Source organism: Hordeum vulgare, chromosome 5H (assembly GCF_904849725.1).
Source record: "Hordeum vulgare subsp. vulgare chromosome 5H, MorexV3_pseudomolecules_assembly, whole genome shotgun sequence".
NCBI classification, from domain to species: domain Eukaryota; kingdom Viridiplantae; phylum Streptophyta; class Magnoliopsida; order Poales; family Poaceae; genus Hordeum; species Hordeum vulgare.
The window spans coordinates 399,667,177-399,691,855 of record NC_058522.1 but is presented as its reverse complement, the minus strand read 5'-3'; positions in this window follow the sequence as shown (position 1 = coordinate 399,691,855).

Genomic DNA, 24,679 nt, shown 5'->3' with positions numbered 1-24,679 from the left:
CGAGGCGGTCCTTGGAGAAGGTTAAATAGCAATTTGCATATCACCGTTGTGGCTTTGCGTAAGTAAGATGCGATCATACTAGATACCCATAGCAGCCACGTAAAACATGCAACAACAAACTAGAGGGCATCTAACTTGTTTTTGCAGGGTATGCATGTGATGTGAGATGGCCAAAGACATGATATGACATATTGGATGTATGAGATGATCATGTTGTAATAGTTAAATATCGACTTGCACGTCGATGCTACGGCAACCGGCAGGAGCCATGGGGTTGTCTTTAAACTAACATTTGTGCTTGCAGATGTGTTTACTATATTGCTACGTAGTACATTTAGTAGTAATAGCATAGATAGCATGACAAGATCCATGGTGGCACAATGATGGAGATCATGGTGTGGCGCCGGTGACGATGAGGATCATGCCAGTGCTTTGGTGATGGAGATCAAGAAGCACAAGATCATGACCATATCATGTCACTTATGATTTGCATGTGATGTTAATCCTTTTATGCACCTTATTTTGCTTAGAACGATGGTAGCATTATAAGGTGATCCCTCACTAAAATTTCAAGATAAAATTGTGTTCTCCCCGACTGTGCACCGTTGCGACAATTCGTCGTTTTGAGACACTACGTGATGACCGGGTGTGATAGACTCAACGTTCAGATACAATGGGTGCAAAACAGTTGCACACGCGGAACACTTGGGTTAAACTTGATGAGCCTAGCATGTACATACATGGCCTCGGAACACAAGAGACCGAAAGGTCGAGCATGAATCATATAGTTGATATGATTGATAACCCACAAGTATAGGGGATCGCAACAGTTTTCGAGGGTAGAGTATTCAACCCAAATTTATTGATTCGACACAAGGGGAAGCCAAAGAATATTCTCAAGTATTAGCAGTGACAGCAGTAGCAGCAAAGTAACATAGCAAGGACCAGCAGGAAAAGACTCGTAGGCATTGGATCGATGATGGATGATTATGCCGGATGGTATTCATCATGCAACAGCTATAACACAGAGATATATGTAACTAGCTCCAGTTCGTCAATGTAATGTAGGAATGTATTCCGTATGTAGTCATACGTGCTTAGGGAAAAGAACTTGCATGACATCTATTGTCCATCCATCCCGTGGCAGCGGGTTCCTAATGGAAACTACGGGATATTAAGGTTCTCCTTTTAATAAAGAACCGGATCAATGCATTAACACTCACTCAACACATGAACTCCTCATACTATGGTCATCTCCGGGAGTGGTTCCGGCTATTCTCACTCCAGGGTTGCCGGGTCATAACACATAGTAGGTGACTACAACTTGCAAGATAGGATCAAGAACACACATATATTGATGACAACATAATAGGTTCAGATCTGAAATCATGGCACTCGGGCCCTAGTGACAAGCATTAAACATGGCAAAGTAGTAGCAACATCAATCTGAGAACATAGTGGATACTAGGGATCAATCCCCGTCAAAACTAACTCGATTACATGATAGATCTCATCCAACCCATCACCGTCTAGCAAGCCTACGATGGGATTACTCATGAACAGTGAAGAGCATCACGGAATTGGCGATGAAGGAAAGTTGGTGATGACGATGGCGACGATCTCCCCTCTCCGGAGCCCAGAACGGACTCCAGATCTACCCTCTAGAGGAGGAACAGGAGGTGGCGGTGCCTCCGTATCGTAAAACGTGATGAACTCTTCTCCTTGATTTTTTTCGGACGAAAGGGACTAAATAGAGCTGGAATTGGAGGCGGTGGAGCAACGTGGGCCCCACAAGCCTGCTAGGCACGGCCAGGGGGGCCCGCGCCTGGTGGGCTTGTGGGCTCCATGCTCCACTTCTTCGGTTGATTCTGGCGCCAGTATTTTTTATATATTCCACAAAAAATCCTCGTAAATTTCCGTGTCATTCCGAGAAATTTTATTTCTGCGCAAAAACAACACCATGGCAATTCTGCTGAAAACAACGTTAGTCCGGGTTAGTTCCATTCAAATCATGCAAATTAGAGTCCAAAACAAGGGCAAAAGAGTTTGTAAAAGTAGATGCGACGGAGACGTATCAACTCCCCCGAGCTTAAAACCTTGCTTGTCCTCAAGCAATTCAGTTGACAAACTGAAAGAGACAAAAGAAAAACTTTGACGAACTCTGTTTGATCTTGTTGTTGCAACTATGTCTAACTCATATCCAGGATTTCAGCAAGATCATAAGCTAACCACATAAGCAAATGACATCTAGGTCTCACGGTAAACTCATATCAATGGCATAATCAACTAGCGAGCAATAATAATGAGTTTCAAATGTCAACACTTCAATCAAAACAAGCATGAAGCAATACGAACAGGTGGTATCTCGCTAATTCTTTCTGAGACCGCAAAACATAAATGCAGAGCACCTTCAAAGACCAAGGGCTGACTGAACATTGTAATTCATGGCAAAGAAGATCCAGTCACAGTCATACTCAACATCAGTTAAAAGCAAAGCGTAAAAATGACAGAGGTGCTCTCTAATTGTTGCTTTTATAAGAAGAGGATGACTCAACAGAAACATAAATAGATAGGCCCTTTGCAGAGGGAAGCATTGATTTGCAGAGGTGCCAGAGCTCAAGCTTTTAAAACAGAGATAATAATTTTAGGTGGCATGCTTTCATTGTCAACGCAATGACCAAGAGTTTTCACCATCTTCCATGCTACACATACTATAGGCGGTTCCCAAACAGAAAAGTAAAGTTTTGACTCCCCCCACCACCGATCAATCACACTCCACGACTAGCCGAATACTCGAGTGCCGTTCATACCAACAACAATCCAGGGGGAATTTTGTTTGCAATTATCTTTTCGATTTGAGCATGGAACTGGGCATTCCAATTACCGGCCCCTTTCTCGTGAATGATAGTGAATAAACACATATCGAGGATAACACGCCTAGCATGGAAGATACGGATAGCCCCTGTCACCACATGAGCGGTTCGGGCATGCAAAACAGATTATTTCTTGAAGATTTAGAGAGTGGCACATGCAAATTTACTTGGAACGGCAGGTAGATACCACATATAGGCAGGTATGGTGGACTCATATGGAACAACTTTGGGTTTATGGAAGTGGATGCACAAGCAGTATTCCCGCTTAGTACAAGTGAAGGCTAGGAAAAGACTGCGAAGCGACCAACTAGAGAGCGACAACAGTCATCAAGATGCATTGAGATTAACCAACATTGAGTGCAAGCATGAGTAGGACATAAATCACCATGAACATGAATATCATAGAGGCTATATTGATTTTGTTTCAACTTCATGCATGAACATATGCCAAGTCAAGCCACTTGAATCATTCAAAGGAGGATACCATCCTATCATACTACATCATAATCATCTCAAAATTCATGTTGGCATCCAAGAACAACCATTATAATCTCCTAGCTAATTAAGCATGGCTTCAGAAACTATGATCTCTAAGTTGTCATTGCAAACATGTTTCTCTCACAACAAAGCTGAATCTGAAACGATAAGCTAGTCATATTTACAAAAACAAAATAGACCGAGTTCATACCAGCTTTTCCAGGATCAGTCACTTCATCATATATCGTCATTATTGCCTTTCACTTGCATGACCGAATGATGTGAACAATAATAAGAGTGCTCGTGCATTGGACTAAGCTGGAATCCGCGAGCAAACAGAAAGGAGAAGACAAAGTAATATGGCTCTTTGACTGATAAACAGATATGCATGCGAGAGCCACTAAACATTGTAAACATGGTCTTCTACCTTGACCCAAAGAAAAAGAAAACTATTTACACGGGGAAGCTCCCAACAAGCAAAAGAAGAACGGGAAATCTTTTTGGGTTTTCTCAAACTAGACAAACACACGACAAAAAAACGGGAAAACTATTTACACGGGGATGATACAGTGGCAAAGTGTGAACACCGACTATCAAAGTGAAAGTGTAAGCAAGAATATAAAGTCGGTGAGAAACACGTACTCCCCCAAGCTTAGGCTTTTGGCCTAAGTTGGTCTACTCCCAAGGTGGGAAGTAACCGTCTCCGGGGTACTCCTGAGTGGACTGAGGGTGCCGCTGCTGTGTGAGCTCCTTTGGCTCCCACTGATAAACTAGCGTCTGGTACTCGACTGGTAGCTCGGGCACAATAATGTGTAGATGTCCGAGGGCATAATAATGTACCTGCCTAGATGAAGACTGAACAAAGAAGGAGCAGGCAAGGTAATAGTCTCACGAGTACCCTCACTAAATACCAGGTTATAAATCATCCTCTTATTTATATCTTTATCAAGAAAGTCATGGCAAACCATGCTATCTTAATCTAGATATCTCTCAGGAAGAAGAATCTCTTCTTCCTCGTCCAGTCTAATAGGTATCTCAAAGTGTCTAGCAAGACGAGTAGCATAGATACCTCCATAAACAACGCATTTAGAACGGTTCGTGTTCAACCGTTGAGCTACTATAGCGCCCAAGCTATAAGTTTTATCATTATAAAGGGCTTCACGCAAAACCGCAAGATCTGGGGAGCTAAGGGCCCCAGCTTTCCCACGGCCAATCAAACATTTTCCCACGAATAATGAGAAGTACTGAAGCATGGGAAAGTGTATCATAGCAGATCTAGCAAAAGACACTCCTCTCTCCTCTCCTACGGCAACAGTACCTATGAAAGCCTCCAAGTCCCGTGGACAAGGTTCATGAATATCCCCAACATAAGGTAATTTGCAAACATTGCAAAAATCCTGAAGTGACATGCGCTGGGGGATATCATATAACTTGAACTCAACCATAGGAGGATTCTTCCTTGGATAGAAGTTAAAGCTTTGCACAAAAATATTAGTGAGGAGGAGGTATTGCGGACACTTATCTTCAACGAAGGCGGTAAGGCATGCGTTCTCCACCAAGTAATAAAATCCTCATAAAGTCCGGCGATGCGTAAGAACACATCGCTTGGCCACTCGCACGCTCGAACTTCTGCAACTCGGGGGCCGGATACTTGGGTTTCTTCTTCTCACTTTCATCATCCTTGGGGTCACGGCTTGAAGAGCCTCTTAAGAACCTCCTCATCTTTTCCTTTTTCTATCTTTGAAAATTTCTGAAATTTTTAGTGATTCTAAGGAAAAGTGAACAAGTCTCAACAAAACTCATAAGAACTACTCCGACAAGTGCCTAGAGGCCATATCACGCATCAAAACTACTTGGGACCAGCTAAAATTAGCATGCACAGCTCAAGAACAGGGTCACCAAGGCAGCAAAAATACGCGACGTATAAGGCACTAGAGCAAAAACTAATTGGACCAATGGAGGTGTCACATACCAAGGAGAAATTTCCCCAAAACAATTTGGTGAATGGGGCTTTGCACAAGGAGATCGAAAATCGTAGCAAGAAGAGCAAGAACACGGGTTTGAGCTATGAAACGATTTTTTCTGGAGGTAGGAGAAGCAGATGGGAGCTAGAATGAGTGGAGGGGGTACACGTGGGCCCCACAAGCCTGGTAGGCGCGGCGAGGGGGGTGCCCGCGCCTCCAGGGCTTGGGGCCCAATGGTGTAGCCCCCTGACTAGATCTCCGTCTTAGAATTTTTCAAAAAAATCCCGAAAAAATCATACTTGATTTTCAGGATATTCGGAGAACTTTTATTTTCGGGGTACTTTTCTACGGGACGCAAAAAGCAGAAAACAGGAAAAACTAAAGCCAAATCTATCATTTTTCTTCTATGCAACCGAAGGTGAAAGCTTGGAACATAGGTTTGTGACTCCTCAATTCATCCGTGTCATGGTCATCGAAAGAAATCCGTCAATGAGGTTGATCAAGTCTCCTTGACAAACTTTTTTGAATCGCATAAAAAGGAACGGAGAATTTTCGAATAGCCCTAGGTTACCTCAATGGGGATGTTCATATCCCCAACAAGCAAATCATACTTCATCTTAACAGTAGGTATAGGGCATTCAAAGCTCCCAATAAGAATCGATGAAGTTTTTTCGATAGCATTGATGCAATGTACTCGATATTGTTTCTTTGGAAAGTGCACCGTATGCTCATTGCCATTGACATGGAAAGTGACATTGCCTTTGTTGCAATCAATAAAGGCCCTTGCAGTGTTTAAAAAGGGTCTTCCAAGGATGACCGCCACGGCATCATCCTCGGGAATATCCAGAATAACAAAGTCCGTTAATATAGTAACGTTAGCAACCACAATAGGCACATCCTCGCAAATGCCAATAGGGAAAGCAGTTGATTTGTCGGCCATTTGCAGAGAGATTTCAGTGGGTGTCAACTTATCCAGTTCAAGCCTACGATAAAGAGAGAGAGGCATAACACTAACACCAGCTCCAAGATCCCATAAAGCAGTTCTAACATAGTTTCTTTTAATGGGGCAAGGTATAGTGGGCACTCCGGGATCACCTAGCTTCTTAGGAGTTCCACCCTTGAAGGTGTAATTAGCGAGCATGGTGGAAATCTCAACCTCAGGTATCCTCCTCTTATTAGTCACAATATCTTTCATGTACTTAGCATACGGAGACATTTTGAGCATATCTGTCAAACGCATTTGCAGAAAGACAGGTCTAATCATTTCAACAAAGCGCTCAAAATCCTCATCATCCTTTTTCTTGGATGAGGAAAGGGCATGGGTTTCTGAACCCATGGTTCCCTTTCTTTACCATGCTTCCTAGCAGCGAAGTCATTCCTATCGTATCTCTTATTCTTAGGTTATGGGTTATCAAGATCAACAGGTTCAATCTCCACATCCTTATCATTGCTAGGTTGAGCATCATCATGAACATAACTATTCATATAATCATTAGGCTCATGTTCATCACCAGATTGTGTTTCGGCATCGGAAACACAGATATCATTTGGACTCTCAGGTGTAACAGCAACAGGGTTGCTAGCGTGCAAGTTCCTATCATCTTTCTTCTTCTTCCTAGGATGACTAGGTGCATCAGTGCTAACTTCTTGAGAATCTTGTTCAATTCTTTTAGGATGACCTTCAGGATACAAAGGTTCCTGGGTCATTCTACCGCCTCTAGTGATAACCCTGACAGAATTCTCATTCAACTCATTGAGCAAGTCATTCTGATCCTTAAGTACTTGTTCTACTTGAGTAGTAACCATAGAGGCATGTTTACCCAACAGCTTAAGATCATTGACGTTTCTGTCCACACAAGCACTTAAATGACTAAGCATACGACCATTTTGTTCCAATTGTGTGCTAACATAATCATTGAAACTTTGTTGTTTGGCAACAAAGTTATCAAATTAATCCAGGCATAAGCTAGCAGGTTTATCAAAAGGAATATCACTCTCATTGAATCTACGAAGAGAATTTACTTGTACTACCTGTATCGGGTTATCAAGACCATGGATCTCTTCGATAGGTGGTAGATTTTTGACATCTTCAGATTTAATGCCTTTCTATTTCATAGATTTCTTAGCTTGTTGCATATCTTCAGGACTGAGGGATAGAATACCTCTTTTCTTTGGAGTTGGCTTAGGAGGTGGTTCGGGAATAGTCCAAGCATTCTCATTGCACAAGATATTATTCAATAGGATCTCAGCTTGTTCTACGGTTCGTTCCCTAAAAACACAATAGGCACAACTATCTAGGTGGTATCTAGAGGCATTGGTTAGTCCATTATAGAAGATATAAAGTATTTCATTCTTCTCAAGAGGGTGATCAGGCAAAGCATTCAGCAGCTGGACAAGCCTCCCCAAGCTTGTGGGAGACTCTCTTCTTCAACTTGCACAAAGTTGTATATTTCCTGCAAGGCAGCTTGCTTCTTATGGGCAGGGAAACATTTCTTAGAGAAGTAGTAGATCATATCCTGGGGGCTACGCACACAACCAGGAGCAAGATATGTGAACCAAGTTTTAGCATCATCCTTTAGCGAGAAACGAAACAGCTTAAGGATATAGTAGTGGCGAATCTTTTCCTCACTCGTGAATAGGGTGGCTATATCGTACAGCTTAGTAATATGTGCTACAACCGTTTCAGACTAGAGTGATTAACTCGGGGTCGACAGAGAATTCATAATCCTTATCGGTCACAAAGATAGGCGAAGTAGCAAACTTCGGGTCGTATTTCATCCTAGCGTTGAGAGGTTTTTCTTTTGACTTGCGCATCAATTTATCAACATCATAGCTATCCTTACAAGCAAGGAAGTCCTCAACTATCTCTCCCTCCATAACATAACCCTCAAGCATATCAGGCAATTCATATCTAGGAGAGCTAGTTCTAACAGGCGAAATAGCAGGTTCTACTTCAATAATCTCAGCAGTTTCAGAAGTATCATCACATCTAGCAGCAACTCTAGCAATTTGTGCATCAAGGAATGCACCTAGTGGAAAAGTAGTATCAAGCAAAGCATCATCACAAGCATCATGGATAGCAGAAGTAGCATCATTAAGCACAGGCGACATATCAAAATTTCTAGCAGGAGGTGGTGTCGCAAACTTACTCATAACTGAAGGTGAATCAAATGCAGAGCTAGATGGCAGTTCCTTATCTGTCCTTGTAGTTGAGGGCAAGACTTTAGTTCTTGGATCTTTCGGATTCCTCATAGTGATCAGCAGACGTAAATCCCAAGTGACTCAGAGAATATAGCTATGCTTCCCCGGCAACGGAGCCAGAAAAAGGTCTTGATAACCCACAAGCATAGGGGATCGCAACAGTTTTCGAGGGTAGAGTATTCAACCCAAATTTATTGATTTGACACAAGGGGAAGCCAAAGAATATTCTCAAGTATTAGCAGTTGAGTTGTCAATTCAACCACACCTGAAAGACTTAGTATCTGCAGCAAAGTATGAGTAGCAAGGTAGTGTGATAGCAACAATAGCAATGGTAACCAGTAGTAATAGTGACAGCAGTAGCGACAGAGTAACAGTAGCAGCAGTGACAACAGTAGCAGCAAAGTAACGTAGCAAGGACCAGCAGGAAAAGACTCGTAGGCATTGGATCGGTGATGGATGATTATGCAGGATGGTATTCATCATGCAATAGTTATAACACGGAGAGATATGTAACTAGCTCCAGTTCGTCAATGTAATGTAGGCATGTATTCCGTATGTAGTCATACGTGCTTAGGGAAAAGAACTTGCATGACATCTATTGTCCATCCCTCCCGTGGCAGCGGGGTCCTAATGGAAACTACGGGATATTAAGGTTCTCCTTTTAATAAAGAACCGGACCAACACATTAACACTTAGTGAATACATGAACTCCTCATACTATGGTCATCTTCGGGAGTGGTTCCGGCTATTTTCACTCCGGGGTTGCCGGGTCATAACACATAGTAGGTGACTACAACTTGCAAGATAGGATCAAGAACACACATATATTGATGACAACATAATAGGTTCAGATCTGAAATCATGGCACTCGGGCCCTAGTGACAAGCATTAAGCATGGCAAAGTAGTAGCAACATCAATCTGAGAACATAGTGGATACTAGGGATCAATCCCCGTCAAAACTACTCGATTACATGATAGATCTCATCCAACCCATAGGAAGAACAGGAGATGGCGGCACCTCCGTATCGTAAAACGCATGAACTCTTCTCCTTGATTTTTTTTCCAGATGAAAGGGACTAAATAGAGCTGGAATTGGAGGCGGTGGAGCAACGTGGGCCCCACAAGCCTGCTAGGCGCGGCCAGGGGGGCCCGCGCCTGGTGGGCTTGTGGGCTCCATGCTCCACTTCTTCGGTTGATTCTTGCGCCAGTATTTTTTATATATTCCACAAAAAATCCTTGTAAATTTCCACGTCATTCCGAGAACTTTTATTTCTACGCAAAAACAACACCATGGCATGCTGAAAACAGCGTTAGTCCAGGTTAGTTCCATTCAAATCATGCAAATTAGAGTCCAAAACAAGGGCAAAAGAGTTTGAAAAAGTAGATACGACGGAGATGTATGAATGATCAACATGGAGATGTTCACTACTAAACTATACTCAACTCACGTGATGATCGGACTTTAGTTAGTGGATTTGGATCATGCGCCACTCAAATGACTAGAGAGATGTATATTTTGAGTGGGAGTTATTAGTAATATGATTAGCTAAACTCAATTATCATGAACATAGTCAAAAGGTCTTTGCAAATTATGTTGTAGCTTGCGTTGTAGCTCTACTATTTTTGATATGTTCCTAGAGAAAATTTAGTTGAGAGATGATAGTAGCAATTATGCGGACTGGGTCCGTAAACTGAGGATTGTCCTCATTGCTGCGCAGAAGGCTTATTTCCTTAATGCACCGCCCGGTGTGCTGAACCTCGAGCGTCGTCTATGGATGTTGCGAACATCCGACATACACGTTTTTGATGACTACGTGATAGTTCAGTGTGTAATGCTTAACAACTTAGAATATTGAGGCGCTAAAGACGTTTTGAACGTCACGGAACATATGAGATGTTCCAAGAGATGAAATTGGGATTCCATGCCCGTTCCCTTGTTGAGAGGTATGAGACCTTCGACAAGATTCTTTGTCTACAAAGTAAGGGAGAAAAGATCAATTGTTGAGCATGTGCTCAGATTGTCTGAGTGCTACAATCACTTGAATCGAGTAATCTTCCAGATGAGATAGTGATGGTTCTTCAAAGTCAGTGCCACCAAGCTACTAGAGCTTCGTGATGAACTATAACATGCCAGGGATAGATATGATGATACTTGAGCTATTCGCGATGTTTGACACCGCGAAAGTAGAAATCAAAAGGAGCATCAATTATTGATGATTAGCAAAACCACTAGTTTCAAGAAGGGCAAGGGCAATAAGGGATAGTTCATGGAACGGTAAACCAGTTGTTGCTCTAGTGAAGAGACCCAAGGTTGAACCCAAGCCCGATACTAAGTGCTTCTGTAATGAGGGGAATAGTCACTGAAGAGGAGCTACCCTAGATACTTGGTAGATGAGAAGGCTGGCAAAGTCGTCAGAAGTATATTTGATATACATGATATTGATGTGTACTTTAGTAGTACTCCTAGCAGCACGAGGGTATTAGATACCGGATTGGTTGCTAAGTGTTAGTAACTCAAAATAAAAGCTATGGAATAAACGGAGACTAGCTAAAGGCGAGGTGATGATATGTGTTAGAAGTGTTTCCAAGGTTGATGTGATCAAACATCGCACGCTCCCTCTACCATAGGGATTAGTGTTAAACCTAAATGATTGTTAATTGGTGTTTGCGTTGAGCATGAACAAGATTAGATCGTGCTTATTGCAATACGACTATTCATTGAAAGAGTAATGGTTATTCTATTTTCTTGAATAAATACCTTCAATGGTTTATTGAATCTCGATCGTAGTGTTACACATGTTCATAATATTGATGCCAAAAGATACAAAGTAGTAATGATAGTAGCACTTACTTGTGGCACTACCGCTTGAGTCATATTGGTATAAACGTATGAAGAAACTGCATGCAAATGGATCGTTTGGACTCACTTGATTTTGAATCACTTGAGACATGCAAATCATATCACATGGGCAAGATGACTGAAGGCCTCATTTTCCAATGAGATGGAACTAGAAAGTAACTTATTGGAAGTAATACATTTGGATGTATGCAGTCCAATGAGTGATGAGGCACCCAAGGGATATCGTTATGTTCTTACTTCACAGATGATTTGAGTAGATACTAGTGTATTTTATTGATGAAACACACGTCTGAATTACTGAAAGGTTCAAATAGTTTCAGAGTGAAGTTGAAGATCGTCGTGACAAGAGGGTAACATGTCTACGATATGATCATAGAGATGAATATCTGAGTTGCGAGTTTAGTACACAATTAAGACAAATGTGAAAATTGTTTCACAGCTCATGCCACCTAGAACACCATAGTGTGATGGTGTGTCCGAATGTCATAGCCGCTCCCTATTTGATATGGTGCATACTATGATGTCTCTTACCGAATTACCACTATTGTTTATGGGTTATGCATTACAGACAACCGCATTCACTTTAAATAGGGCACCACGTGTTTCCATTGAGATGACACCGTATGAACTATGGTTTAGAGAAACCTAAGTTGTCGTTTCTTAAAAGTTTGGGGCTGTGATGCTTATGTGGAAAAGTTTCAGCATGATAAGCTCGAACCCAAAACGGATAAATGCATCTTCATAGGATACCCAAAACAGTTGGGTATACCTCCTATCTCAGATCTGGAAGCAAAGTGTTTGTTTCTACAAACGGGTCCTTTCTCAAGGAAAAGTTTCTCTCGAAAGAATTGAGTGGGAGGGTGGTGGAACTTGATGAGGTTATTGAACTGTCACTTCAACCAGTGTGTAGCAGGGCGCAGGAAGTTGTTCTTGTGGCGCCTATGCCAATTGAAGTGGAAACTAGTGATAGTGATCATTAAGCTTTGAATCAAGTTACTACAAACCTCGTAAGTTGACAAGGTCGTGTACTGCTACAGAGTGGTATGGTAACCCTGTGTTGGAGGTCATGTTCTTGAACAACAATGAACCAACGAGCTATGGAGAAGCGATGGTGGGCCTGGATTCCGGCAAATGGCCGGAGGCCATGAAATCCGAGAGAGGATCCATGTATGAAAACAAAGTGTAGACTTTTGAAGAACTACTTGATGGTCGTAAGACTATTAAGTAAAGATGGATCTTTAAAAGGAAGACACACGATGATGGTGAAAAGTCACCATTAAGATAGCTCGACTTTTCGCAAAGATGTTTCCGACAAGTTCAAAGAGTTGACTATGATGAGACTTTCTCACTCATAGCAATGCTAAAAGTCTGTTGTAATTTTGTTGGCAGTTGTTGCATTATTTATGAAATATTGCACATCTAATGTCAAAACATTGTTTCCTCGACAGTTTCCTTGAGGAAAGGTTGTATGTGATGCAACCAAAAGGTTTTGTCGATCCTAAGGATGCTAACAAGTATGCAAGCTCCAGCGATCCTTCTATAGACTGGTGCAAGCATCTCGGAGTTGGAATATACGCTTTGATGAGATGATCAAAGCTTTTGGGTTTATACAAGGTTTATGAGAAACTCGTATTTCCAAAGAAGTGAGTGGGAGCACTATAGAATTTCTGATAAATATATGTGGTTGACATATTGTTGATTGGAAGTAATGTAGAATTTATAGAAATCATAAAGGGTTGTTTGAAAGGAGTTTTTTAAAGAAAAACCTGGATAGAGCTACTTGAACATTGAGCATCAAGATCTATAGAGATAGATCAAAATGCTAAGTAGAACTTTCAATGAAATGCATGCCTTGATAAGTTTTTGAAGAAGTTCAAAAGACATCAGCAAAGGAGTTCTTGGGTGTGTTGTAAGGTGTGAATTTGAGTAAGACTCAAAGCACGACCACAGCAGAAGAAAGAGAAAGGACGAAGGTCGTCCTCTATGCCTTATTCGTAGTCTCTATAGTATGCTATATTGTGTACCGTACCTGATGTGTGCGTTGTTGTGAATTTGTCAAGGGGTACATAAGTGATCCGGGAATGGATTACTGGAGAGCGGTCAAAAGCTATCCTTAGTAACTAGTGGACTAAGGAATTTTTCTCAATTATGGAGGTGTTAAAAGAGTTCACCGTAAAGGGTTACGCCGTTGCAAGCTTTGACACTAATCCGAATAACTATGAGTAGTAAAGATTCGTATAGTGGAGCAGTCATTTGGAATAGTTCCAAATGGTGCGTGGTAGCAGCATCTATAGGATGACATAAAGATTTGTAAAGCACACACGGATCTGAAAGGTTCACACCCATTGACTAAAACCTCTCTCACAAGCAAGATATGATCAAAACCCCATAACTGTATGGGTGTTAGGTTCATTGCAATCACATAGTGATGTGAACTACATTATTGACTCTAGTGCAAGTGGGAGACTGTTGGAAATATGCCCTAGAGGCAATAATAAATTGGTTATTATTATATTTCCTTGTTCATGTTAATCGTTTATTATCCATGCTATAATTGTATTTATTGGAAAATCAAATACATGTGTCGGTACATAGACAAAACTTTGTCCCTAGTAAGCCTGTAGTTGACTAGCTCGTTGATCAAAGATGATTAAGGTTTCCTAGCAATAGATAAGAGTTGTCGTGTGATGGACAAGACCCAAACTATAAACGTAGCGTATGATCGTGTCTGTTTATTGCTATTGTTTTCTGCATGTGAATGTATCTGTTCCTATGACCAGGAATTCATGCAACTCCCGAACAGCGGAGGAATACCTTTTGTGTATCAAACGTCACAACATAACTCGGTGACTATAAAGGTGCTCTACAGGTATCTCCAAAGGTGTCTGTTGGGTTGGCATGGATCAAGACTGGGATTTGTCACTCCGTGTGACGGACTGGTATCTCGGGGCCCACTCGGTAATACAACATCACAACAAGCCTTGCAAGAAATGTGACTAAGGAGTTAGTTACGGGATCTTGTATTACGGAACGAGTAAAGAGAGTTGCCGGTAACGAGACTGAACTAGGTATAGAGATATCGACGATCGAATCTCGGTCAAGTAACATATCGAAGGACAAAGGGAATAGCGTACGAGATTAACTGAATCCTTGACATAGAGGTTCAACCGATAGATATCTTCGTAGAATATGTAGGAGCCAATATGGACATCCAGGTCCCTCTATTGGTTATTGACCGGAGAGTGTCTCAGGTCATGTCTGCATAGTTCTCAAACCCGCAGGGTCTGCACACTTAAGGTTCCGTGATGTTTCGATATAGTTGAGTTATATGTGTTGGTGACCAAAGTTTGTTCGGAGTCCCGTATGAGATCCAGGACATCACGAGGAGCTCCGGAATGGTCCGGAGGTAAAGATTGATATATAGGAAGTCCTGTTTTGGTCACTGGAAAAGTTTCGGGCTCATCGGTAGTGTACCGGGAGTGCCGCGAGGGTACCAGAGACCACCAGGAGGGGTGTGACGACCCAAAAGAGTTCATGGGCTGTGAGAGGAGGTAGACCAGCCCTTGGTGGGCTGGTCAAAGCCTCCCCTAAAGGCCCATGCGGCTGGAATAAAGAAACAAGGCAAAAAGATCAAAAGGTGGAAAGAGTTTCCAATTAGGAAAGTGTCCTAATAGGATTCCACCTCCCACAAGGGAGGTGGAATCCTCCTCCTTGGTTCGGCCGAAGCCCAAGGGGCTTCCTTTGGAGGCCAAGCCTCCTCCCTCTCTCCTCCTATATATACTAGAGGTTTAGGGCTTTTTGAGATACACAACTTTGCCACGTGCTGCCCTCTCCTCTAGTTCGTAGTTCTTCCTCTAGATCGGTTTTCTGCGGAGCTCAGGTGGAGCCCTGCAGGAATGAGATCACCACCACCACCGGAGCGCCGTCACGCTGCCGGGGAACTCATCTACATCCCCGTATCTCTTGCTGGATCAAGAAGACGGAGATCGTCATCGGGTTGTACGTGTTTGGAACGCGGAGGTGCCGTCCGTCCAGGACTTGATCGGGACGGATCGTGGAACGGATCGTGAGATGATTCACGGGACGGATCGTGGGATGGTTCGTGGGATGCATCGTGAAGACATACCACTACATCAACCGCGTTTATTAATGCTTCCACTTAGCGATCTACAAGGGTATGTAGATCCGATCTCCCTCTCATAGATGATCATCACCATGCACTACTGGAATCCAGAAATTTGCCGTCAGCCAGTTCTTTACCGTCTGCTGGCTGATGGCAAAGAACCTCTTGGCCATCAGTTGACACAATACAGACGGCAAAGAACTAACACATGGCAAAAATACTATTTTCCATGTGTGGGTCCTTTGCCGTCTGCCAGCAGACGGCAAAGAGCCCCAGGGCAGACGGCAAAGGGGACGCGTGGGTCCCATGCCTGCCGTGTCCGAAATCCGGGGGCCTTTGCCGTCCGCGGGCCTTTGCCGTCCGCCATACGGCCCTTTGCCGTCGGGGGGCGGACGGCAAAGGGGCAGCCCTATAACGGCCGTTACCCCCCCCCCCCTCGCTCACTGTCTCTCTCTCTCTCTCTCTCACCCCGACCACTCTCTCTCTCCACGGCGGCGACCCCCTCCCCGCGAGATCCCCCCCCCCCCGCAGCGAGCCCACCCCCCCGGCGAGCCCACCCCCCCCCCCCCCCCGGCGACCCCCTCCCCGTGGGATCCCCTCCCCGCGAGGGCACCTCCCCGCGGCGACCCACCCCCACGGTGAGCACCTCCCCTGCGGCACGCCCCCTGCTGCGCGCCCGCGCCACCTGCATTGCGCCTCCTGCCGTCGCCGCCCCCTGCCGCCGCCCCCTGCTGCGCGCCACCTGCATTGCGCCCCCTGCCGTCGCCGCCCCCTGCCGCCGACGCCCCCTGCGGCGAGCCCCCAGCCGCGCGCCCCCTGCCGCCGCCGCCCCCTGCCGGTGAGTTTTTCCTGTTTTTCTTTTTAAAAAAGTTAATTACTTTAGTTAGTTTATTAGGTTAGTTTTTTTATTATATATAGGGTAATTTAGTTAGTTTATTTGGTTAGATTATTAGGCTAATTAGGTTAGTTAGTTAGGTTAGAAGAAAAAAAGCAGAAGGAAAAAAAGCAGGAGAAGAAGAAGAAGAAGAAGAAGAAGAAGAGGAGGAGGAGGAGGAGAAAAAAGAAGAAGAAGAAGAAGAAGAAGAAGAAGAAGAAGAAGAAGAAGAAGAAGAAGAAGAATAAGAGGAGAGGAGGAGGAGGAGAAAGAGGACGAGAAAGAAGAAGAAGAAGAAGAAGAAGAAGAAAAAGAATAGAAGGAGAAAAAGAGGAGGGGGAGTAGGAGGAGAAAAAAGAAGAAGAAGAAGAAGAAAAAGAGGAGAGAGGAGAAGAAGAAAGAAGAGGAAAAGGGAACCCCGGCACCCCGAAACTGACCCTCGACCCCCGACCCCTGACGCCCGACGCCACTGACACCCGACCATCGACCTCCGACGCCACTGACCCCCGACCCCCGACGCCACTGACCCCCGACGCCACTAACCCTCGACCCCCGACGCCACTGCCCCCGACCCAGACCCTCGGCCCACGACTCCCGACCCCCGACGCTCGACGCCACCAACTCCCGACCCCCGACGCCACTGACACCCGACGTCACTGACCCTGGACCCCCGACGCCACTGACCCTGGACCCCCGACGCCACTGACCCCCCACAACCGACGCCACTAACCCCCCGACCCCCGATGCCACCGACCCTCGACGGCACTGACTCCCGACGCCACTAAGCCCCGACCCCCGACACCTCTTCTGCCTTCTGTTGAACGAGAAGGTGCTTTTCGGCCTTCCAGAGGCCCACGGGGTCATAGTTTTGTAAATTATGAGTTAGGTCACATATTTTCCGATCATGTTAATTATAAAAACATCGTATTTGTGTTGATCGGGTGAATTTCAATGTGCAGTTGTTCGACGACCTCCACGTGCGTTGGACGAGCTCCGCCCTTGCGTTTGTTGGTGAGCACAAATGACTTCTCCTCCTACCCCCTTAATTTGCTCTGTCCCGGTCTTCGTGCCGATGAAACTTGCTAGCTATAGGTTTCTTCAATCATGAGTATGCGTGACCAGTATGCGTATCCCGTTCGAAAGGGCGACATCTATAAATATGCATTTCTTTGCATATTTATAACCGCCATCCTTTCGAATTGTCCAACATTATCCATGGACAGCCCGAGTATGTGTAGATTGGGTTTGTTTTCCCGTATGCTGTGCTCCGGATCCGATGCGGAATTTCGTCAGTGCCTCCCCTGTTGTTCTCCGGGTACACATCTTCTCTGCTTATTGCCGAGACGTGTATCAGGAGAACAGCGGGGAGGTGCTGCCGAAATTCTGCGTCGCATCTGGAGCAGAGCATGGGAAAACGAACCCAGTCTACACATACTCGGGTGGGATTAGGACATATCTTTACCTATTAGCGTGTAGGTTGCATGGACGTAATAAAACTGACAAACTTGATTAGCGTATGAATATAGATGATGAATTATGTATTTATTTCTTGTGCCCCCATAGGTAGCTAGGCAACATGAGTGATCGTGCTTGGATGTACACTGGTCACCCTAGTCAGAAAGACATGACCCATGAATGGTTAACAAAAACCAGGGGGTTTGTGAGAGCCGCATTTGCAAATGGCCAGCAAAAAACATGGTGCCCCTGTCCCAAGTGCGACAACTGGAAAAAGCAGACAGAGTTTGAAATGGGTAAACACTTGCAGAAGTGGGGTTTTACGCCTAATTATACGGTGTGGGCTTTTCATGGTGAGTCTGACCAACGTGCCAGAGCTGAGGTGATTCGTCGTCGCACTGACGAGCATGGTACCGGGATTGAAGACATGGTGCAAGACTTTGATGATGCTCGGGATTCGGACGATGAGATGGAGGAATCTGCAAAGGCCTTCTATGAAATGCTGGAGTCTTCAAAACGTCCTCTCCACGAGCAGACTGAGCTTTGTCAGCTGGATGCCATCACGCAAGTAATGGCTCTGAAGGCTCAATTCAACCTAGGCAGAGAATGCTACGATGCGATGATGACGATATTTGGACGCTTTCTACCCAAAGGCCATGTACTGCCTGCAAACCTGTACCAGTCAGAGAAAATCCTCCGTGTACTTAAGATGCCCTATGAGAAGATACATGCCTGTGAGAATGGATGTGCCTTATTTAGGCTTGAGTATGCGGCCTTGAACTATTGCCCCATTTGCAATTCTTCGAGGTATATTGTGGTAGACAACGGCATGGGTGAGAAGAATCAGACCAAAATCCCCATTAGTGTTCTTCGATATCTGCCAATCGTACCAAGACTTCAACGTCTTTTCATGGTCGAAGAGACGGCCAGACAGATGACATGGCACAAATTGGGCAAAAGAACCGAACTAGATGCGGATGGGAACAAGATGCTGGTACACACTTCAGATGGTTTTGCGTGGAGGCACTTCGATGCATTACATAAGGATAAATCGGAAGATCCAAGGCAACCTAGAGTTGCCATCAGCACGGATGGGTTCAATGTGTATGGTATGACGGCAGCACAATACAGTTGTTGGCCTGTATTTGTCATTCCACTAAATTTGCCACCCGGAGAGATTATGAAAAGAAAGAACATTTTCCTGATGTTGATAATTCCAGGGCCCAACTATCCGGGGAAGAATATGAATGTGTACATGCAGCCGCTTAAGGATGAGTTGCAAGAAGCCTGGGATAATGGGATCAAGACCTACGACGCGGCTACCAAAACAAATTTCAAAATGCATGTGTGGTACATGTACTCGACGCATGATTATCCGGCGTTTGCGCTATTCGCTGGCTGGTGTGTGCATGGAAGGTTCCCGTGCACCACATGCAAGGCATCTCTTCAGTTCTGTTGGCTGCACGCTGGTCGCAAGTATTCTTGCTTCGACATGCATAGACAATTCCTGGATCCTGACCATAAGTTCAGAAAAGACAAGAAGAATTTCATCAAAGGTAGAGTTGTCAAAAACACTGCACCAGCTCCGTTGACAGGCCAACAGACCCTTGATCAGTTAAACGCTCTCGAGCCCGATCCTTTGCGTCCAGGATACTCCAAAGGGTATAATACGGAACACGCCTGGACTCACAAGTCATGCTTATGGGATCTCCCTTACTTCAAAGACCTCCTTTGCCCACACAACATTGACGTGATGCACACTGAAAAGAATATTGCGGAGGCCATTTTTGGTACATTGTTCGGCATAGAGGGGAAGTCAAAAGATAATCCTAAGGCTAGAATCGACCTGGAGGCTCTATGTGATAGACCGTTGCAAAACTTGCGACAACGGAAAGGAAAGCAAAGCATAGCGAAGCCAAAGGCATGGTTCAATCTTGAAAGGCCAGCTATGAGGGAAATGCTATTGTGGGTGAAAATGCGGTTGATGTTCCCCGATGGGTATGCTGCGAATCTAAAGAGCGGAGCGAGTCTTGAGAAATTGAAAATATTTGGGCTCAAGAGTCATGATTGGCACATATGGATTGAGCGGGTAATGCCGGTGATGTTGCGTGGCTTTATCCCTGAGGATGAATGGCTAGTACTGGCAGAGCTGAGCTATTTCTTCCGTTCTCTTTGTGCGAAAGAACTATCGCCTGGCGTGCTAGATGAAATGGAAGAGTTGGCGCCGGAGTTGGTCTGCAAATTAGAAAAGATCTTTCCACCGGGCTTCTTTAATCCAATGCAACATTTGATTTTGCATCTCCCGACCGAGGCAAGAATGGGGGGGGCCGTTCAAAATCGATGGTGCTACTCAACTGAGAGGATGCAGAAGACGCTTCGAGCTAAGTGTAAAAATAAACGTAGAATTGAAGCATCGATGGCCGAGGCATTCATTACTGAGGAGGCGGCAAACTTCGTGACAGCACACTACGAAGCCAAAAATTATCATTTGCATAACCCGAAGCCTCGGTACAATGATGGCGATCGAGAAAAAGTTCGATCCAACCTCAGCCTATTCAAAGGTAAGCTCGCACCATCCGGTGCTTCGAAAGGGAAATCGTTGGATGTCGAAGAATGGCGGACCATTTCATTGTATATCTTCACCAACCTAACAGAAGTGCGGCCGTACATCGAGTAAGTTCTCGGTAATTTATTGTTCCGCAACTTCTAATTGCTTTGAACCACTCTTATTCCCGGATATTTGATATAGTCGATACGTCGCCGAATTCTCGGATGGAGCGGTCATCGAAAAGGATTCCGTCGAAGAGTATGAGCTTCTCGCAAAGCATGGAGGCGACTATCCTGGTTTCATCTCTTGGTTCAAACAAAGGGTAATTAATTACCATTAAGGGCCCATTTGACTTATTGGTCTAATTTGCGTCTAATGCATCCATTCTTTCATATTAAACTTGTAGGCTGATGCAGAGTCTATGGACGCCGAGTTGAGACAAGTCGCTAATGGTTTTGACTATAAGGTCCGTTCATTTGACAAATACAACATCAACGGGTATCACTTTCGTACCTTTGGCAAAGAGCTATCTATGCCCGACCTAAAGACTACAAATTGTTCTGTCTCTGCTATCGGCGAAGGAGACACCGAGTATTATGGAAGGGTTGAAGCAATTTATGAACTTCTATTCTATGGTGAAAACCCACCGACCGTCGTAGTCTTCAAATGTTATTGGTTTGAGCCGAGGGAGACTAGAAGGACTCATGAACATATAGGACTAGTCGAAATCAACCAAAACACCCACTTAGATGTTCCCGATGTCTAATTACGGCTCAACAGGCGACACAAGTTTTCTATCTACCGTGGGCCTACCAAACTGATCCAAATCTCAAAGGCTGGAATGTCGTTTATGAAGTGCCACCACATTTTAGACCACCTACCCTCAATGAAGAGGATTACGAACCTCACATTAACCCAGACACATATGAAGGAGAATTCTTCCAAGAAACACGTATGTCCAAGAAACGTTTCAAGAACCGCTCTACTTCACCCGAGAACATTGAAGTAGATAGCGACAGTGAATCCGTCTTAACCCCTGAGCCCGAAGAGGAAGAGCTGGAAGAAGAAGAGGTTACTGCTGCGGATGACCTGTCACTTCTTGACCGATTACATAATGGTGGCCTTCCACATGTTCTTCTAGATAGTGATGATGATGATGCATTTATTGATGATAGTGATGATCATGATGCATTTATTGACCCCGAAGCATATATAGACGAGGACGATTGTTATTAGTTCATGTCAGGTATTCAACTATTATACTATATATAAATTTTGAGTTCATGTTAGGTATTCAATTTTTATTAGTCATGTTGGTATTTATGTTGTACTAATTTCATTTACTCTTTGTCATGACAGGTGTTGAAAGATGGTGGGAAAGGGTCGAAAGCATGCCGCGGCTGCTTCTTCGTCGGCGGGTGATGGGATGGGTACTTCCATTCCTGCCTCGCCTCTTCGGAGAGTGTTTCTCTCTACTATGCAAGGAGCGGCCCCCGTGAGAGGAGGTCGACCACCCGCGAAGCCGAGAGGCACTAAAGGTACACGTTGTATTCATGTTGGTATTTATGTTGTACTCATGTTGTATGCATATTGGTATTTATATACATTTTATTACTCATGTTGGTATTTATGTTGTACTAAAGGTACACGTGGCCGCGGGAGAGGTAGGGCTACACGGTCTCCGCCACCACCCCAAGCTGATTCACCTGAGCACAGGAGGACTTCTAGGGTGGATTCGTCTGAGGTGGAGGCTACACGGTCTCCGGTTCACGAGCCTCGGGTCGACGAGCCTCAGGTCGACGAGCCTTTGACCCACGAGACTCGTGTCCCAGAGGCTTCCTTCCACACGACTGCGGAGCACAGCAGGGATGAGGGTACGTCCCAAGAGACCCAGTGGGATCCCTGGCCAGAGCCAACTGGCCATGCTGGTAGCGACGAGGAGCTGGGTGAGGGGGATACCGTCTACCAGCTTGGTAGTTCGGGGCTCCCGCTCGTGCCAGCGACCCCCGAGCAGAGGTGCTCGATTAGGCCAAATGGGGACAAGTAAGTTAATTTACTCTTATTTAACCTTTTGCCTTCGCGTTTTCTCAAATATCTAATGTTTTGGCTTTAATTTGTCATACTGTAGGGGTTGGATTGTTGCCAAGGGTGTCCGCAAGCCCAACAGCGTCCTCGGTGTTCTTTGCCGTCAAAACTTCCCAGGGTTTGTTACGTTGCCCGGTCGGGAGCGAGAGGTAGGGATGACCTGGGAGCACTACTTGGGTGCCCCGGCCCCGCCGGAGGTGGAGATCGACGGTGTTTTGTGTGACACGAGGGCGGACATGGTGATCCGAAAGTTCTGAGTAATTTATCTTTCACATAATTATAAATTAACCATAGCTATTTATTGTACTAATCGGTGTTGTCTCGTTTGCAGACCTTCTACAGGTGTGAGGAGGGATACGAGGACGAAGCGGCAAAGGTTATCGAAACCGAATGTCGCCGCCTACTTCAAAACTTTCGGCACGAGGCTCGGGTGCAGGCTGTTCGAGACTACTATGCCACGCGGCGTATTAGGATTGATAAGGCGAAGTGCCGTGATGCTAAGATGGAGAAGGAGCATTACATGAAGGTAATTACATATTATTAAGGCTTTGTAGTTAGTTTCCTTGATTTGGTTCTTACGCACTCAAATTTCTCTTTCTTAACTTAGGTGCCCCCTAGATGGTGTGTGGATAAGATGGATTGTTGGGAGGCCTTGGTGGACCAGTGGTGCTCCGAAACGTGGGAGACCAGCCACAACAACGCCAAGGAGAGGCGTGGCAAAATGGTTGGCGTGCCACACCATCAAGGGAGTGTCAACTTAATCCAATTTGGCGAGAACTGGGTATGTGGTTTGCTTCATGCCTCATGCAATTCATTCTTAATGCTATCTTGAGCCCTTTACCAATACAATTTTCTGCTCTCTCTCTTTTAGGCGCGTCACAATAAGACGGAGGCGCCACAGATGTATGACCTGTATGCGATGGCCCATACTGCCTCGTACAAGAAGGTCAAGGCATTCTGTGAGTCTGACCTCGAGCATCCAGAAAACTTCACCAACATCTCCTCCCACGACAAGCTCGTGAAGTACAGAGATCACGGGAAGGCGAGGAAAGGGGAGGACTTTAACCCGAGCGAGGGGCCTATTGATCCAGAGCTGGTGATGATAGCTGGCAACGGGAGGCCCCATGGCTCGATCGCCATTGGAGACGGCCTTATACGTTGTCCTAGCACTCTCCGGCAGATAAAGGCACGCCAAACGAGCTCTTGTCCGGAGATAACACGTCGTCCACGGCCAGTCGAGCTCGCCATCGAGGTTAGTTTAATGGACTCAACTATCTTTCCGCATTATGTTGTGCGTTGGAACCAATATGATTGCATTGCTAACAATGAGTTGTGTTGCAGGCTGCTATTCAGAAAGAGAGAGCGGCAATGCAGGCGGCTATGGCTGAGAAGGATAAGGAAATTAGGGAGCTGGAGGAGAGGACGACTGCATTGGTGGAGGCGGAGAGGGCACGGAATGAAGCGTCTACCAGGGCCATATACGAGCTCTTCGTGGTAAGTTTCTTCTTCATGTTATTTCAAATCTTGCATTTGAATGTCCGTTTCATTAATAAATAAAAAGTTTGACTTGTCGAAACCAAATGTACAGTCTATGTGCGAGAAGAACGGCCAAGTCCCCCCGCCGATGCCAGTCATTAACGTGGCGGGGACGATGAGTTTCATTTCAGTGGAGTGATCTTAAGAGTGTCCTCATGCTAACTACACATTGCAAACGATGTTTGGTGCAGAATATGTCCCGAAACGCGTCGCACGACCCTTCTACAATCGAGCCTTCTCCAGTGCAGCCTTCTCCAGGTGAAACAAGCCAGAGCCACCGTGCTTCACCCTAACTTAGGTATGTTATTTCTAGTGTTTTAATAAAAAATAGCTAGACTTCCATCTAATGACATAATTAGCTTAGTTAGCTCCAAAATAGCTAGACTTCCATCTAATGACATAATTAGCTTAGTTAGCTCCAAAATGGCCTATTTAATAAAAAATGACCTATACTTAGCTAATTATCCTCGAAATGACATAATTAGCTCCAAAAAGGCATTCTTAGCCAATATAGCCCGAAGAAGGGGACAAGAAGAGAAAAAGAGGAAAATGAAAGGAAGGAAGAGGAAAAAGGACAAGAAGAAGGAGGAGAGGGAGGAGGAGAAGAAGAAGGAGAAGAAGGAGGAGAAGGAGAAGGAGCTCCTCCTTCCCCTTCTTCTTCCTCCTTCTTCCTCCTTCTCCT